The sequence below is a fragment of the Diceros bicornis genome, chromosome 12, assembly GCF_020826845.1.
Source record: "Diceros bicornis minor isolate mBicDic1 chromosome 12, mDicBic1.mat.cur, whole genome shotgun sequence".
Taxonomy (NCBI): domain Eukaryota; kingdom Metazoa; phylum Chordata; class Mammalia; order Perissodactyla; family Rhinocerotidae; genus Diceros; species Diceros bicornis.
The window spans coordinates 60,109,179-60,129,845 of record NC_080751.1 but is presented as its reverse complement, the minus strand read 5'-3'; positions in this window follow the sequence as shown (position 1 = coordinate 60,129,845).

The following is a 20,667-nucleotide window of genomic DNA, read 5'->3' as shown; positions in this document are numbered from 1 at the left end:
ATCTATCTATCTATCTCTCTGTCTACCTACCTACCTACCAACCATTCTATCTATTTCCTCTAGGAGCACTGGTTCAGTGTTGACTAATTCAGTGTTCCTGGAGAACTTTACAGAACATAACTACCGTGAATAATGAGAATTATTCCAAGTTTCAAATTATCCCAAGTTTCAAAAGTAAGATAGAGAAGAAATCTTTGGAACTACAAATTAGGAACTTGTTTTGTTGCAAGTACTATAAATCTGACCGACAGGATTTGAACACAGGGCTTTGTTATTCTCACATAACAGGAGATTTGAGTCTCTAGACACCAGTGTTTGCTTAGCTGCTCAGGGTAGAAACCAAGGCTCCTGCCATCTTCCACTCCCTCATCCTCAGGGATGGCACTCATCTTCACTTTCTTTGCTTCATAGATACAAGATGGCAGTGCAAGCACCAGACCTCATGGGAAAGGAGAGGAGGGAGTGAGGGCACAGAACATTACTCACAGAGTCTGTCCTCTTTTATCAGGATCAGGAAAGAAATATTTTCCTAGAAATGACTCCCAGTGACTTCTTCACAGGTCTTATTGGCCAGAAATGTGCAATATGGACACTTGAGACTAACGTAGACTAATTTTAACCTATAGGCTGGGCTGGACGTGTTGCTATCCCAAACAAAACTAGAGTTTCATAAGCCATGAATAAGAGATGATGGACAATTGGATATCCTGGAGACTAGATGGAATTGAACACAATTTCTGGGTATAAGCAGACTGGTGCCCCATTTGCGTTTCTGATGTGGTATCTATCTGGTTAGGTAACTCAGGTGCAGAGATATGCCCTAGTTTTAACCTTGTGCCATGGAATGAAAAACTGGCTTTCCAGGATTGGGATTTAACTCATTCTTCCTCCCACTAGAGCTCAGGGATCATCCTTCATGACTATTCTGTGGAAGATTTTATTATCTGTGAAAAAATGTAAGTCTATTGCATAGATACAAACTTGAAGAATTATTTTTGCAAGTTGAGTATTTTGTTAAAAATAAGGAAAGAGACATTTTCAAATAAAAATGTCACTCAGACGATAAGTTGAAAATCTTCATTCAGCTTCCCATGTGTATTTATAACTCTTAAGCCAAAGTAGGCTATAAGGGCAGCCCTATGCCAATGTAAAAGTCTCAAACACCAGAATTTCCCAGGCACTTATAAGAAGTACTCCCACATTGTTCTAGACCCTTTTTAAAAACCATTTAATATATTATTAAAATATAACATGTTTAGCTTAATAAAAATGTAATTTTATTAATTCAATACATAAATGTAATACGTGTATTTATTCATGGACCACTAATATTTTTATTAGTGCTCAAAAATATTAATCTTAAAAACTTTTAAATACTAGATTTCTAGTTAAAATTTTAATGTGCATGCTGTCAATGACTAATAGACTCTTTTCCAAGATCTCATAAAAATATCAACAAAATTACATAATTTTGGAGAACCGTATAAACCCCTGGAATTTGAAGATAAAAGAGAACTCAGGCCAAAATATGGTAATGATATTCACTAATGATTAGACTGATAAATTTGGCTTGGAAAAAAGATCATGTTTTGTGTATGGTCTGCTGCCTGAACTAAAATATTTTCCAGCCAGGAAAATGAAAACAAAAGCCTTTGATTCATTGCATTGTCTAACCCTTGCTTGAGGTCAGAGGAGACCATTTAAATAGAAAACTAAACAGCCACTCTTCCTCACCCCCACCCCCCCACCATATCATGACTATTTCCTGGATCTAAAGAAATCGTTGAGCAGAGTAATGCGGTGGCCAGTATCCGGGGTCAGCGGAACCTGAGTTAAAGCCTAGCTCCACCACTTACTAGCTCAAGCCCTTTACTTAGGCTAAGTATTAATTTTCTCATCTGTAAAATGGGAATAATAACAGTACTCATTTCAAAGAGTTGGGATGCTTATTTGAGGCAGTACATGTGGCATAGTTAGCCTAAGATTCCACTTACAATATGTACTGGATGGCTGTTCTTATTTATCATCTATCAAATATTATTGTGCTTCCTGCCACCATCTCATACACATAGGGAGGAAAGAATGATGAGAGAGAGGAAAAGAGAGAGGAAGGGGCAGAGGGAGAGGGAGGAGATAGAGATTAAATAATCTGCAATTATACTGAGGATATTGAGGGTAGATAGTGGTCTGAAAAGTGGGACATGCATTGCTTGATCTACAGAATGCTTGATAATACAGGATGTATTATCCTGTTTCTCCTTAATAACAATGCAAAGCAGGAGCCATTCCTGGAAAATTCTTGAAGTACTTGATGCCGCGGTTGCTCGCTTGACTATACTAGTCATAAATTAAGAATTGAACATGTCTGCCTACCACTGTGGAAAGAAATAGACATTGGAGCCTAAGAAAAGTCCATCATAGAAATACTGGCCAGGCAAGAAACAGATAAACAGGTAGTTACAGCATCAATGAAAGAAGAACAGGGGTCATCGAGGAAGCAAAGACTCAGGCGAAGACTGATACAAAGAGGAGGAAAGATACAAAAACACTTTTAAACTCTAAAGAAATGATTCTCAACTGAGGGTGATTTTGCACCCCTCCTCCGCCCAGGGAATATTTGACAATATCCATGGACATTTTTGATAGTCATGACTTGAGAGATACTATTGGCATCTAGTGGATACAGGCTATGGAGGCTGCTAAATATTATACAATGTATTATATGCACTGCTATATATTACACAGAACACTCTCTCACAACAATGAATCATCTGGCTCAAATGTCATAGTGCTGGGGTTGAGAAACCCTGCTCTAAAGGAAGGTTGATAGTAGAAATCAGAGGTCTTGATCGTCAGAAGTGATCCTACAGGAAAGGGAATCATGGAGAGAATGAGACTGAAAAGCTCTCCACTAACTCAAAGGAAAAATAGAAAATGGCTACAAATAAGATATTACATATAGAATAGAAGAGATGAGATCTAATCTATGAAAAATGGGTATATACAGAGAAAAAAATGAAGAAAGAAATAAAGAGGTGTATTTTGGATAAAAAATTACTGGAATGGAAAGATCAATTTGGTTTAGATAAAAAAAGACATCTTGTTTAGAACAAAAAGTGCTAAAAAATCCAGGTATAAAACAAGGGTAGCTTCATTAAACACAACCCACGCTGGCCTTGGATTTCTCCTGCCCAATGTAAAGTGCCAAAACTAACACACACTCCACAGACAAAGGAACTCACAAAAATCCCGGGAGCAATGTCTATAGAAATTTCAGGAGAAAGTCTTCAAATAAATAAATGTGTACCCAATAAATAGCCATTCTTAGAGATGCAAGAAAAGATACTATAATTACACGTTTTCAACTAAAAAAATAATAATCCCAGCCAAAGAAAAAAATTGAAAAGCAGTAACAATATAGCCAAGATATAAAAAGCCTAGTGTTGAGTATTAGAAACAGAGAAAATATCTTCATAATTATTTAAATTTTAGTAACAAAGTAGAATCAAAATATTAAGCTTATTCTTGAAAGTTAAATGATATACACATCCTTTATGAACAGTGATCTATATCTAAAACCTTAAAATAAAATAACAAAGACTAAGATGACTTACCTGAAATGATGAATACAAAGGCAATATTCTATTCATGACTTTTATTATTTTAGAAGTTAATATTAGGAATGAGTTCTTGCGAATCAAATTGTCTTTACAGTTCTATTTAAAATATTTTATTCTTTTATAATCATTAGTAGTTTATTAAATTAATAACTTAGTACATGTAGTAAGAGAAAGGAGGACACAGCACAAGTGTAAATTTTTTTTAAACCATAAAACAATATGACAAAAATAAGGCCAAATTCATTAATGTATTTTTAACCTTCAGATTACATTGGATAAAGAGATGAGTTTTTCATTAGAAGACAATAATAATCCCATAATGAAGATAAATCTCTATGCATGAAATATCTTTCCTCAAATATATAAAATAAAGCCTATTATGAATACAAGGCTAAACTGACAGAAATATTCAGCTTTTTAATGGATAAGTAGTTTATAAAGAAACAAATTTATAAAAACTAGAAAAGAAAATATTTTCAGACTTTGCCTCCTTAAACACACAATACAATTGTTAATAAAGTACAATTAAAAATACTTTACAGAAATTTATACCCTACAAACACAGAGTATATAATTTTAAGAACTGATGAAATAGTTACTTTAAAATCATATTTTAGACCACAAATTAAACACTGAAACATTACAACTATATGAAAATAAACATACAAGACTCTCTGATATCAAAGCCATTGAATTGCATTACTGGAAAGTAATAATAAAAGTTTAAAGAACAAAATAAATTTAAAAAATACAGATTTATTATAAATCAATCAAATAAATGAGGGAAAAAATTTCAATTTTTGTAGCAACCAGTTCTGTAGCAACCATACGATTTTTAAGTATAAGCCAAGCCCTCAACTGGTGTAAAATGACACAACCAGCCTAAGGGCAGCAGAAGAATAAAAAATGCCAAAATTAGTTAATTTGATATATTCAAAAAGGATATTTGAAAAATAAACTGAAGAATTAATTCTCTTGGGCAATAAAGAACGTAATGAATTAAATAGACAAAGAGCTTCCTGTTTTAATTAAGAACAAAAGAGCAAAACCACACATATATGGCATTAGAATGAAAAGGCAGTATTTCAACAGCTAGACTGGTCATTAAAAAGTGTAAGAAAATTTTTTGTAAAAATCTATGCCAATAAATTTGAAAACCTTAATGAAAAAGATATTTTTACAGGATATTTTTAACTGATGAAAAGTGATTCAAGAAATCTTAGAAAACAAAGAATACCTAATACCTACTGGAAAGAATGAAAAATAACCAAAGGCTTACTAGGATCTGATAGCTTTATTAAGGATTTCTTCTAGATTGTTAAAAAAATTCCAATGTCACATCAAACATTTTGTCACTTGGAAACATATAGAAAGATTATCAAATTATTTTACGGTGCTAATATCACCCTAAGAAGCAAACCATGATTAATATAATCCATAATTGTAGACCAAAATTTATGAATGCAGTTGCAACAATTCCAAATAAATTACTGACAAATAGTATACTAGTAGAAGAATTTATGATAAACAAGTGGCATTTATTTCATTATTGTTATGAGGAAATTATTAAAAAATTAGCATGGATAAATGTATTTCTTCAACATGATGTCTATTCTAAATTAATATGATATGAATTCTCAGTCATCAAAGATAATGTTATGGTTACTGGAAAGTGCTGGAGACATTTTTACTTAAATAAGCATTATGACAAAATTGCCTACTATCCCTATTGCTATCTCGCACTGTTTTAAAACATTGACCAAGTGAAGGAGATGTGAAACCCAAATAAAATCTGTAGCTATTGGTAATGAGGAGACAAGTATCAATATTTACAAGTCGCTTCTGTGGAAACATAAGATAATTAACTGAAATTTGATTCAAGACAAATAAAGGGAATCAAAACCCTTCCAAAGCACCAGAAATAACAAATTGGAAGATTCAATAAAATATGCTATTCATGACAGCAACAAAGCACAGACAACATGAAACACCTTGGTAAGAAATGTGGAGAACTTGTAGAAATTAAACAAAAACCCAAAACTACGGCATATAAAACATGGCAAGCTATACCGTGCTTCTAGAGGAGAATATCAACTAGAGTAAGCGTGTTAGGTCTCCCTAAATCAATATATGGTTTTAAGATAATTCCAATCAATATTTAAATTAGATTGTTTCATTCTTTCTGGCAAGGATAGGAGAGACTTGAAAAAGTTATTTGAAAGTTTGAATGGATGAAAACACAATTAATGTTGAAACAGAAAGTCACAAGAAGTAGTAAAAAAATTACCCACCTTTTAATGGATATGTTAGTATAAAATTACAACAACCAGGAGATTGTTGAATTGGTGTAAGAATCAGAACACATGTTAATTGAATAGACTACTTGGCCTTAAACCACACTACAGAATTTATTAGAATCTAATTATGACAAATAAGCAACATACACCAATGGGAAATGAATTAATTATTCAGGGTATGGTGGTAGGAGAATGGTTAAATATATGAGAGAATGATAAGGTTAGATTTTTTCTTATGCAGTTCATTACTATATATTCCATATATTTAAAGTGCTGATGTAGAAAATAAATATGCTCACCTCAAATAAATATACTCACCTGTGCATGTATCTGTGTGTGTGTAGAAGACAGATTTTCAAAGTATAAATCAGCCAAAAGATATCCAAAACATGTAGTAGAGTAAAAACAGAAGACACAAAATAAATGTATGATTACAGTTTTGTTAAAAATGTAAAATAAGGAAATATGTACTTTTAGGTATGTGTATAGCATAGATAATTAAATATATAGATCACATCTGCAATGATACATAGAAAGAGATTTTAGAGGATGGCCATGGGATTAGGTAAAGGTCAAGTGGAACTTCTACTTTATTTTTGTTTTTCAATATCTTACAGTGAGGAAAATCAATTTTATTTGTAAAATTAAAAATTAATATATATATATATATATATATATTTTGCGAGGAGATCATCCCTGTGCTAACATCGGCCAATCCTCCTCTTTTTTTGCTGAAGAAGACTGGCCGTGGGCTAACATCCATGCCCATCTTCCCCCACTTTATGTGGGACGCCACCACAGCATGGCTTGCCAAGCAGTGCGTCGGTGCGCGCCTGGGATCCGAACTGGCGAACCCCGGGCAGCCGCAGCAGAGCACGCACGCTTAACCGCTTGAGCCACTGGCTGGCCCCGAAAAATTAATATAATTTTAAAGAAAAAAATTAAATAAGTCCATGGATAACATCATACAAAGATCATTATATTATACGTACCATACACAATTTATAGGCCAACACCAAAAATAAATTTATGAAGCAAATGGCAAACTAACACATTATTGCAACATATGTTTTCACCTTGTAAAGAGTTAAGAAACAATTTTTTTAAAATGCCTCAATGCAGAAATGGCCACTCAATATGAACAATTTACAGAGGCCAGAAAATATGTTGAAAAGATTAGCTTCACAAGTAATCAGAGATGCAAATGAATGTAATATTGATTTTTTACTCACCACATTGAAATAGATTTTTTTAAATGTATTTCAATACTAGAAAGAATGAATTTTATGAGCAGTTTTATACACTCCTAATGGGAGTGTGAATTTGGGTAACCCTACTATAAAACAATTTTCAAAATTTACCAAATGCCTTAATGGAAATTTATCCTTCGCTCCAACAATATCACTTTTAATAACCTATCCAAAATTTCAAAAAAGAGAGAGATAGATACAGCTAAATGTTTGTGCAAAATGATGATTATCGCATCAAAATTTATCATAGCATAAAAATGAAAACAATCCAAGTTTCCAATAATACAGAATTCAAAATTGCAGAATATCCACATGAGGGACTGATATTCACTAACTAAAAATCATGTTGTAGATGAATATCCACCATCATCATAATAGGCAAAAAAGTGGAATACAAAACTGGTAAACATTTTGTTTCATTTCATACAACACATATAAACACTCAGAAAACCACTTGTAGAAAATAGGACAAAATATTCAAATTGCACATGTGTGTGTAGACATGGAGATAAGGAGATCTGTATTATGGATATGTATGTACATATAATTAATGGCTATACAATTGATTTGAAGTTATTGTTCATTTTCTTTCTTAAATTTTTCTGCTTTTAAATGTTTTTCTTTGTAATGAGCGCCCACTAGTTTCATAGTCAGAAAAAAAAAACAAGCCTTAAAAATAAACAAAAAGTGTGAATGCCCTTCTGCAGTGAGTGTCTGCCTTTTTGCTGACAGCACCGCATCCACTAAACATTCAAACAAGCATCTTCTGTGACAGACTCTGGAGGCATTTAACAGGCATTTTTATGAGCATTTAATGACCAAATATTTATAAATTCTCCCAATACCTCTGTGAAGTAGGTAAGCGAACACATCATTCCTTCAAAAGCAAACCCTGTTTGAAGTCCCTCCCTCATCAATCTTGACAAGATTGTCAAATGTCCATCATGTTGCAAATGGCTATAGCAATGATCGTTCTTTCTTCCTAGTAATAATAATAGTAAAATTCCGTAATAGCCAGGAATAAGTTTACCCAAAGGGGAAATTGATGCCTGTTTGGTTGTTTAAGTTTTTTTATACGGCCAGCAGAAAGTCTCCACAGATTCCTAGAACCCATCTCCAGCAATTCACTGACGCAGGGAATATCAGACCCCACACCATTTCACTTATTATGGAAGCAATTATCTAATAAATGCCTACCTTCTAGGTTCCAGGGATACAGCAGTAAAAAAATAACAACAAAACCAATTTCTGACTTCAAGGAGCTCACAATCTAGTACATTGAAGATTAGCATTTCCCCCTCCTCTCCTCTCCCCTCCCTAGGCCTCCAAAAAGCCCATGCAATGGTGCCCTTAAAGGCTTAGCTCTTTCCAAGTTCCCAGAAAAATCCAGATATGAAATAAGACTAATGTGAATAAACACATTTGTATCGCTGGAAATTAAAACACACTCACAAGCAATCCTGCAATACTTTGCCCCTATTCCTACCTCATCTGTCTGTCACTGCTTTCTGAATCTCCACCCTGCCAATCAAACCCTAGACCTGATGTTTGTATAGCTGTGCTGTCCAAGATGATAGTCACTAGCTACATGAGGCTATCTAAATTAAAATTTAAATTAAAAGTTTAGTTCTCAGTCACACTAGCCACAATTCAAGTACTCAATAACCACATGGCTAGTCGCTGTGGTATAGGACAGCACAGACACAGAGACATCATTGTGAAAGGTCCATTGGGTGGCTTGGCCCCTATGGTTTTACTGGAATTTGCGTTGTTTATTTAATAGAAACTTTTCCCAATCCCCAACCTATGTTTCCAGATCTTGGGTGTTTAGTCTTCTCAGATCTAGATTCTTCTCTAAATATCCTCAGTCTGTTGCTCATTAATGGGATACTCAGATGACCACTGCTGAGTGCCTAGAGTTATGAGACTCATGCAGTCCACATTGTTGCTATGTTTTTCCCATTTTGTGGCTCAAAGAGGTACTAACTTCTGAACCATGGCTGAGTCTGCCATGCACTGGCCTTTGAAGCAGTGTGGCCCACTCTCCACTTCCCACTACCACTTAATAATAAGCTTATCATTTCCCCACTATTCATTGTCTCACTGTTGTCGTCAAGCCTTTCCTGAACTCGCATTTCCTCTAAACCTAGAATTCCCTCGTCCTTGGACCTGACACTCGTTTCTAACTTTCCTGGTTCCAACTTTATCTCCTATCAACTGCGTACAATTTATGTTCTTTATATGAGGAAGTTTCTTTTGACTTCCTGCAAAAAATATCCTTCCTAATGAACCTGGTCCTTAAGACTGCAGCGTTCAGTTTTGCACTCACTAATGTCAATCCCCAGGAAGTACCTGAATTTAATGAATTTCCTTGAGCCCTGACTTGCCCATTTTTCTACACTTCTAGAGTCAAAGTTCCTTGGACCAATCAGTTTCCATGGTCCTAGAGTGTATTGGTGAGAAGGTCTTTTTCCAAGTTCTCCCTCTCTCTCCTCTTCCAATCCCAGGAACTGTTATCATACATGCCTTGCACTTAAGTCTTAAATCCCTCATCCATCAACATCAAACGCTCATATATCTTGAGCACAGTTTCTATATGAAGTGATGTGCACAACAAGAGGATATTTAGACAGGAATGAAACATAGCTCCTTTCCTTTAGGAGATCACTGTGTAACTATGACATGAAATTCTTTGACACAGAAGGAAGTCTTTCTGCAGTAAGAGATCACGTTCGAAACACAAGTAAACTTCAGGAGAAAAGACTCACTGATCACAAATTTACTTCTGCCATAAAGGTGAAGACTGATTTAGAAATGGAAAGAAGACAATCATTAAAAAAGAAGACAGTAACAGGAAAGAACTTTGCAAAGTTAATTTCTGCGTGTGTGATATATTATAATCTACACTTATATATAGTTATTTAAAAAAAAGATCTTGGGGAAAATGATGACTGGAAAAAAGAATATTTGCAGATTTTCTTATTTTCTTAGTAGTTTGGATTGCTCTAATAAACTAGAAACATTCTTTAATTGTCCCCCCAAACTCAAGCATTCAACTGCTCATTTCAACTTTAGATTGATCTGGACCATTTCTATGACTCTGACCTAGTCTTGGCCTCTGTGTAGATATTCCTCCTTTGTTCAGTGCACCTTCTTAGGGAGTTCTATGTTTTTAGACTGGTGTATTCTGAGTATCCATTCATTCATTTATTCAACCAATATTTATTAATTATCCAGAATGTGCTAGCCCTGTTCTGGGTGTTGGGAATACAGTGGTGATCATGAGAGACAAAGCCCTTGTTTTCATGCGTGTTACATTGCAGATAAGCAAATAAATAAATACTAAAGTATTTGGTACTGAGAAGTGCTAAGGAAAATAAAGCAGTGTAAACAGACATTTGCTCTTAGGGTGTTTGGAGACAGGCTTTTTGAGGAGGTGAAATATGAGTAGAGACCAGAATGACGTGAGATGGTCAACCATACAGATATCTTGGGAAGAGTGTCCCACACAGAGGAAACAACTCAGGAAAATCCCTAAGCAGGGGAAAGACATGCATTGATTTTTGTATTAAAAGAGTTTCTCTGGCTTCTGTGTGAATAATAGACTTGTGTGCAAAGACAAGACAGAAGCAAAGACACCATTAAGAGACTATGCATCCTTAACTAGGTGATTCAAAGCTATTGCAAATCTCAAAAGTCCATGAGTCATCTTGGCCCTGAAGTAGAATGTATTTTTCCTATCTCTGCCCTATAACTTATTCTCAGGAATTTATGTGTTTCATGGATCTGTTTTATTAATGTTAAGCCTAAAAGCTCAATCATAATATTTTGTAGAGGGAAGAAGAAGAATAGTTCAGTTGGATAGTGTTTAGCCCTCAAATATTAAATCAGGGCAGTGCTTACTGGAAATGGCATTGGTTGCTATAGTCTTGCTGTTTGTATTTTTCATGAAAAATGTAACTCCAGCATGGCCTTCCTCCTGTTGCCAAGAATGAAAGTCCAACTTTATCAAAGTTCATCGAGACTGCTTTGCCACTGCTCCAGCTTTGTGGCATTTGTGGGAGCTGATTTTTTTTTTCTTGATTCAGAGAATGCCTAAAGACATTACCCTTTCCAACTAAAAAGCCTTGGGTAAGGCCATAAAAATTATATTCATGCCAACTTTCCTAATGAGAGCAAGCATATGCTTTCTTCATTTAAATGGCAGAATGGTAAACACACACAAAATACATTAGTTACCATTAGCAACTGAATCAAAATTAGCAAATTTAGGTTATACTTGAAAAAATTATATATGTGTATATATATATATATCATATTTTAATAATCATTTTCCCAGCATGAAGTCTCAATGCAGCTTGATGGGAAGATCCAAAAATAGATATATTTTTGCATAAAAATCAGTTGCAGTGAATTAGCCATAAGATGAGAAATCTTAAAACAGAGCTAGTAATAAAACAAGATTCTGCTTTCGTGAAGATGTTATTTTCTATATTATAAAATCTTGAATGTAATGATAATAAACCTGACTAAACTCAGTTCCTTTAATTTTACTTCAATACATTGTTTTGACTTTAACTATTGTGGGCTTTGACCTACAGATTATGAAAAAGATTAAGCTCTCTGCATCAGCATTAATAGAAAGATTAAAGTCTCATGTTGACAAATCATTCCTTATATTTTATGTTACATTCCCTCATATGTCACTACATAGGATGATTTTAGCACTTTCAAATGTATATTTATTTTGACTAATGAGAGAATTTCACAAAGTTGAAGACTGTGTGCTTAAGTCGCAGGTTTATTTGTAGAAAAATTTTTATTTGACATTTCAAAACTGTAAATGTTATTACTTTATACCATCCACTTACTGTAATAAATAAAAGTAATTCAATAACTAACTTTTTATCAAACTATGTTCTGGCACCCTATATATAGACAAATGTGAGATTTGTTATCAAAGGCACTCTATTTTGCAATGCTGTTCTTAGAAGGAGTGGATAAAAAGTGAGACATTAGTGATGTCTGAGTAAAAAGCGAATAGTTTATTAGTCTACATAGTTAACGTGTGGCTCTCCATGACTTGAGACTGATCTAGTCATGGGGATGCATGTTCCCCTGGATCTTTGCCATGGGCACAGTGCTTGACTTAGATACCTTCTTTTGGTCATTATTCGTATTAGCTTGGAATATGTAGCAAGCAAATTACAGTTGAGTTTTACTTCTGTCATTCAGAATTGAGGTCAGAGAGCATTAATCTTTGAACACACCTTTGGGGAATCTTTGTATGATTTAATGGGGTTGTCAACAGCATTTTGCACTAAGTAGTTTGCTGTGTAAAATAATTTTCAGAATTCTGATGTTCTTAATTCACATAACGTAATCAATTCAGAAAAACCGTACTATATCAAAATAAAATTGATTCTGCTGATTTGATTTTTCCAGAATTTGTAAAACATCATCTTAGGCAGAGCACATATGTAAAACTAGATGTGTTCAAAGAGGTAAAAGGATCCAGCATCTATTGAGCATCTGCTATATGGCATGCATTAAGCTAGTTGGTTACACCAGCAGTAAATATTTATCAGGCATGGTACAATTCATTTCTTATTGATCCTCCCATTGCTATGTTATCAACATTTCATAATCAATTAACATTATGGCATAATATTCAAAAGCAAAGTTATTTCAATTTCAAGGAGGGAGTTGTGAGAGAGGAGATCATTAAAATAAGGCATAAGTCAGAGCCAAGGAACTTGGCAGGGTACTGGATTCTGTCTGTCTTCTGGGAAACATTTTTCTGTGCTTATGCACCAATATGGAGCAATACCCTAGTGTTTTTCGCACTCCATGATGCTCCATTTGTGCTCTATTTCCTTGTGAGGAAAGTGAACCTAGAAAGTTTGTTTCTCCTTAGGTTACACACCCTGCCACAATGCCTCAGTAAAACTATCCCTTCCATCTTGGCCAAAGCACACTGCAAAGGTAACATGTGACCTAGACAAGGTGGATAGCAGCAGTCTCTTAGGGATCTGGGGTTGAATTCTACTCAGTAAGTTTCCCTTATATTGGCCTGTGAAAATTCAATTCCAATCAACTCTTCCTTTGGTGGAAATATTACTTCTAGATGAACAGGGAAGAGGCAGAACAATTATCAGGGGAATAATGATACTGTGTATCTGTTCTGGCCCCAATCTTGAAAGCTGGGGTCTGAATGGTTGAAGAAGTGCTGACATAGTTTTACACTAAATATCTACACGACATTGCATCCACTGTGTATCGTTGTAGTGATCCCCTCTGTCATGTAAAGAAAGCTATGCAGTTTTTGCAATACAAAGATAGTTGATGGATTTGTCATTTTGTTGTACATTTTTCTAGACAACCTTATACAATGTTTATGTAGTACACTTAACTTGACAAAGTGAATATCAAAATGAACTCAATTAAATTGAGCACGTATTTTAGCAGGACATTATTTATCTTTAGAGTTATGTTCTATTAAAAACCTCTTCAAATTTGACACAGTAAGTGTCACATTTTCCATTTTTTGCAGATGAAGAAACTGAAAATCAGAGATGGTGAATGACTTCCCCAAAGTCATATAGCTGTTAAGTGACAGGTATCAGGTATCAGGATTTTCTCATTTCCATTAAATCAGTCATTACTGTGTAGGAATCCTTGGGACCCTCTCCTTGGCACTCTGATTTTACCATGGTGTGGTCTGAACCTGCTCAAGTTACCGTTTGTATTGCCGGTATACATATTGTGGTGAAAGTACACAGCCTCTGCTATACAGACCTTTTAATTGATTCATAATAACTAATTTCTGAGCCAAATAGCATTGCATCCGCCACCAGGGAGGGCTATAGAGGCAAGGATGCAAATTAGAAATTTAAGGAACTGTCCAAATGCTGACATTCACATTTTTGCAGTGCATACCGAACAGAGAGGACTTGACCATGGAACTAGCCTGTCATTTCACACTACTCAGGCAACTGGGGAACATGTTTAACCTCAAGCACTAAGACCAGTCTTGGAGGGGAGTGTGTTTCCAAAGTGTTCATAAGTAGCAAACTGAGACAAGAGGGCAATTAAGAGAAGGTACATGCAGGGCAACTAGCGGAAGTCTGACACAGCCCATTAAAAGACAGTGTACATGAACATCTTGGACCAGAAAGTGATGGATACTCAAGGAATCACGGGCGTATTAAAAGCCACAGGAGCCAGCTTTTAGGGATTTGCATTGATCAAATCTGGAACAATTTGGGCCTCAAAATTTAAAAATGACAGTAATGGATTATAGTCTAATGAGTAAAATAAGAATTCATGAGTGCATAAAGTGATATAAATAAATAAATACATAAATAAATGAAGAAGGGATAAGTCTCCCTTACAGTGGAATGCTACCTAATGGTATAGGAGAAGTGATGGATTTTAAAAAATCAGTAATGGATACTAAAATTAGCAGGTGAAAGTTTGATGAGAAATAGGGTAGTTATATCATCTCAACAACAAATTACTTAGTATCTTTATAAATTACATTAATTACAAAGCAAAAATAGTAATCTTATAGTGAATGACAGCAATTTACCCAAGTGATTCAAAGCTAATATCACCAATATACCAATACTAGGATGAGTCAATACCATGTGCCTCTTGCTGTGACACACTGTGATAGACATAAAATCACATATGTCAAAATGTCTAACCTGAATACAAATAGGAGCAAATATTGGACAAACTAAAACCAAGGTCATTTCTACAAAATAACCGGCACATGTTAATCAAAATTGCCAAGGTCATGAAAGACAAAAAATAAAATATCGAGTAACTATTCCAGATTAAAGGAGAATAAAGAGGCAAGACAACTAAAAGCCGCATATGATTCTGGATTAAACCCAGAACTGGGAAAAATAGTTAAAAGGAGGTAAATGGGAAAATTTATGATATTTAAATACGGACTGCAAATTAGATAATAGTATTGCATCCATTCACAATTTCGTGATTTTGATACCTGTACTACGATTATTTAAGAGTGTGTCCTTGTTCTTAGAAAATACACACTGAAGTATTTGGGGGCAAATGGACATGATGTCTTGAACTTACTCTCAAATGGATCAGAAAAATAATATGCATTTGTGCATGTAATATGAGAGAAAGAGAGAGAGAATGATAAAGCAAATGAGTCAGAATATAAATGATTGAACATTCTGAGTACAGGTTATACGTGAGTTCCTTATCCACTCTTGCAACTTTTCGGTAAGTTTGAAATTATATCAAATTTAAAAATTACCAAAATTAGGCACATTACATTTCTGACTATGTTTTCTCACAATAAGGCATGAAAAACTCCAACTAAGCTGAAGAGTCAAAGCACCACTGAGAGTAAATAAGACAACGAACTAAGAGATGTATAGACAAAGTTCAGTTTCCAGGCTGACAGGTAAGTTTGTGTTAAGACAGTTTGTAGAAGTACAGCTTGTAGTGTGCTACCATATTCATGCCCTGATAACTGGAACCAACAAAATGTATTTTCTTCAGTTGTAAAATAGAATCACAATAACTAACTCGCAAGGGCTTTTTGTAGGTTGTATAAAATAATGGATATTCAGCAATAGGGATTGTGCCTGATACATAGAAAGTGCTCAATAGATATTGCCCATTTAATATCACCTTCATTGGCTTTCCCAGATTTTCTTTTGAGGCCAAGTGTAAAACTTCTCTAAGTCCACCTCAACAACATTAAGCCTTGAGGCTGTGGAAGCCTATTCCTGGGACTTAGGCTACCATTTCACGACCTATAAGAAACAGCTCCTATCATAACCCTGAAGGGAAGAAACATAACAGTTGAGAATTAGGATAATAATGAACACTTTCCTTTCCATTTCAGAATTATTCAAATGTATAGTCAATGGATCCCAGTGGAAGCATATTTCTCTCTTTAATTTCTGCCTGAAGACTTTGTACCACGTTTCTCCCTTAGAACAAACATGGGAAAGTGTTCTGGGAAAAGGAGTATTTTAGTGAATCAATAAGTAGAATGTTTTCTTTAAAAGGACTACAAATTCTTTCCATGTTTTTTTTCCTTAGAAACATGGGTGCACATGTTTAGAATCTAATCAGCCAAATTAATAGACTCCAGTGGCAAAGAAGTGAATTGAGAACTAGGATTTTGGCATTTTTATATTACTTCCATAATGGGCATTTCTATTGCTTAATGATGTTTTAATTTTATTCTTCAAATGTAGTGAGCACTAGCACTGTGCTAAAAATGAAGGGGGTACCTTGAGAAGTAGAACACCCCTTACTCCAAATCAGGCTGTGCATAAGATTTACTATGCATTCATAAGTCATGAAAAAATGTAGTGTGATAATAGAGCAAAATGAGTGACTCATAATATGTGCTATAGATGATCAGGGTGAGCCAAATGGTGCAACCAACAGAATTCAGGGATCTGAGTGGAAAGGAAGGAGGTGAAGAGTAGAGATTTCAGACACATACTATGTTAGTATTATTACCAGGCTCCCGGGTAGTTTTATCTAAGCCACTTATAGTTGTTCTAAGCAATGAAATTATGTCTATACTAATCAAATGATTTGTTCAAATAACTCAGGGTGTAAATTTATTAAGGGGTACTTATCTCTGGGTTTTGAATATGTTGGCAAGCCTATTGTTGCTTAAACATCGTCACTTACAATTATGCACAAAAATACCCCTTTCCTTTGTCAAGGCTGCCTGGTAGAATCTGCCACTTATACCAATCAGTTCCAACCACTAGTTAATCAAGTAGCTAGCATGGGGGAAATAAAACTCAATCATGCATTTAATAAATATTTGCTGAATCAAATTAGCAGTTTTAGGGGAGGCAGAATGTAACACGGAAATAGAACTGGGTTTCTAGCCAGACAATTGGAGTTTAAATTCTAACTATCCCACTTTCAAAATACGTGACCTTGTTTATTCATCTGTAAAATGGGAGCAGTAATGCCTCCAGAACCAATCTCACAGAACTGTTATAGAGGTGAAATTAAATGCATATAAATCTATTTTCTAAATTGAAAGGAGATGTGCCTGTGTGTCAGAATAATTTCTTTTTTTTTCAGTAAAACCATATTCATCGTGCTTTTCATTACTAAATCATTGCTTATTTTATATCTTTGCTATATATTTTTAGGTTGCCTGATATTCGTGACTCATACGAAAGTGGAAATAAAACATATAAGAAATGACACAACTATTTTTCAGGCAAGGGCTAGACTTTCTTTCAGCTCCTCTCAAGGGGTCATTTAAGACCATGGGCAGGAAAGACCACAGAGGAAAGAGTTCCAAAGTGCAATGTGTCTTGGACAATGCTCATAATCTCATAAAGTGAAAATCCCCTCCAATAAAGAGAACTCTAGGAAGCCTTGGCTGTATAACATTGTAGTGGCTGCTGCCACTTGGGTTGAGTGAAACCAGTTGTGCTCCTCTGGTTATTGTTGTCTGAGCAAACGTCAATTGTGTTCGAACTAGCTACGAAAAAAAGCTAAATATCTTTTAAATGAAAGACTACTACAATGAAAGCTCAAAGAAAGTAGGGTATTATTCAAAAAACAATGGAACTCCAGTACTTGGGACAGTGTTTGGTACATAACAGGTTGTTGGATTAATAAAATAATGCTCTGGTGAAAAATTCTGCTCAATGGGGTGATCCATATGGGAGAGTGACTGATCCAGAAAGTTCCTCACTCTTTGAAGGTGTGAGTGTTAGATGACTCAGGATAAACCACATAATATCATACTATTTCTTGGTTGAGACTATAAATTAATTTTTGTTTTCTTTTACTGAGGAGATATAGTCTCATGATATGAACTAATCCTTTGTATCCATGCAGGATCCCCCTTACTAATGTAACTCAGGTGTATTCTGTCCTTACAAACTTCAAGAGCCCAATTATTACAGAGAGAAAAACAAATCTTCTCCTGGGTACTCAGTATAAAAGATATTATTTTGTTCTACCTAAAACTAGGAAGCCTGTCAATACCACTCCTACAATTGCAGCAGAAAACATTTTGTAGAAACCCACGTACAAGCAATTTGTGAAGGGCATTAGCAGAATGTTCGCATTGGAAGATTTAGGCCCTGACTGAATTTTCTCTTTCATACACAGCATTAAATAATACCAGAAATGGCCAGAACAATAGAAATAACGTCAATAAGTTCTCTTAAGGAAACCAAAAGTGTCTGTACTTTAAACACTGAGTTTTGTAATACAATGCTCTGTGATGATGACAACAAAGAAGGAGGAGGAGGAGGATGTGCACATAAATTAGTATTGTACTTAATACAAGAGCCACAATGCAGTTATTTCTGGATATCATTAGTAATTTGAAAGTGTCTATATACTCCCAAGTCATATGTTTGGCAAACAGTATATATTTTGCATTCAGTAGTGTGTGCTCAATCATTTTCAACTAAATTTTAATGTTGACATTTAAGTTCTAGTTTAAAGAAGACATAAGACCGATTACCCCCAACCAACAATTCGACTCTAGTTACTTTGTGTATGCAAATATTCAGCAGCAGAGGGATCAGTCTCCTTTGAGTGGCATCAAGATTGGGCCTCCTCTTGTTTGAGAGGGCAATGTTTTCCACAGACACAAGATATTCAAATGCCTCTCCCCTCCTTTCTACTATCAGAATCTACTTATCTCCCAAGTTCCCATTCACATCTCACTTTCTCTGTGAGGCTTTCCTCAGCTATTCTGGAACATGTAACCATTTCATGTGCTGAATTCCCATAACTTTATTGTCTACAATATTTTTTGTTGTTATTTTATGAGAACTTATATTACTATTAGTATGTTGTAATTTTTTTTGTCTCTTCAAAGGAGGAGGATGATTTGTTTTTGTTTTTTTGGTGGGGGGAAGACATCCCTCATTTAATATTTAACAGAAGCAAGACCTGAATTAGAAGTCACTGCATGGATGTAAAGAGAAGTAAATGACTATTTAATGGCACTATGTTTACAAAAATGTTTTCTCTGGCTCTCTACAAGTGGGAGAAAGGTGACAGAGCAATAGCCCGGAGTCAGGTTTTCCTCTGAAATCACATCAATGGTCTGGTGCAAAGAAGAGCCTTCAAAACTACTGGCTTAGCAGCTAGAATTGAAGGAGTCTTCTAGAGAGCACAAGGAGAGTCATTTCACCTCACCTCACCAAGATCAAGAGCTTGGTGAAACGAGATAGAACGACTCTCTCCTCTGAACCATCCGCAGAGTTGAAATGGCAGAGATGAATACAATACTTACTTGTGTATCACTTAGTAGTGGCTGCTGCCTATTGGAGAACTTTCCATAGATAAGTGAAGAGCTCATGTAATTTGTTCTACACAAGCCATGTCAACCACACAGAGTTAACGGTCACGTCTGGAAATATCAACTTGAAACATTAGCCTAGAGGAACAGAACTGTCAGGCCATGGTTCTAGGGGAACACCTGTTGAGTTATTCCTGTTGGAGTAAAGCTACTCCAAAACTGAAGTTGAAGTGCTGAATTCTGCTAGAAAATATCATATAAAGAATTATCACTCTAAAGTAATTAAATTTGTGTTTCTTTCTTCTTATATTGAATTGCTAGGTTCTGGACTAAAGGACATCTATCATGCTGAAGAATTTAACCCAGCCCTATGTAATTTGCTGTTTTAGTAAGGATACATATTAGAAATAAACCCGAAAATCCAATAAAGCTCATTAGCATTTCAGGATGCTGTCTTACATTTTATTTATATTCTTCTAAAGTATTAGCAACCCCATGTACCAAGCTGTTCAACCACAAAAAAGAAAAGAAAAGGAAATAAAAAAGGAAGAAGCTGACTTTTTACTGAAGGATATATATATTTTTTTCTGGCCATGTTCCTATCAGAATATATGGTACCAGCAAAAAATAACAACTAATTATGTGGTCTCTGTTATAAATTTCCTACCATTATTTCCATGAATATCCCTTGTTATCTTCAAAAGGTTATACAGCATTTGAAATTCAAAAGGAAGGTGTTACCTGCTATCTTGCATAAATCTCTAACAATTGCAAATGGAATATATTATCGTCTGATCTGATTGCTTATATCCAATCTTGCCTTGTCCCAGCATTTTTAAAGGTAAACGCGTGGTAACTTGCTTCTTATTTTCTCGGAATTCAAAATTGTGCATATAAATGAGAGTATCCATGTTGTGCAATTCCTTTTAGATTGTCTTTTTCCATTACTGCTCTCATACAAGTACATTACACTGAATGGTGAGAAGAGCTGAAAAACTTTATTAACTTTAACTGAAATACAACAGCGCATTCTTTCTAAATGAAAAGAGGGGAAAACAAATATCAGCTTTATTCCCATTATTCAACATAAGGGTTACAAATATACACAATACTTGTTTGAATGCTCTTAGATTCTGTAAGGTCATTGTATTGATTGACTATTGTGAGATTTTATACTGAAATCTCTGTTTAAAGTTTTCCAG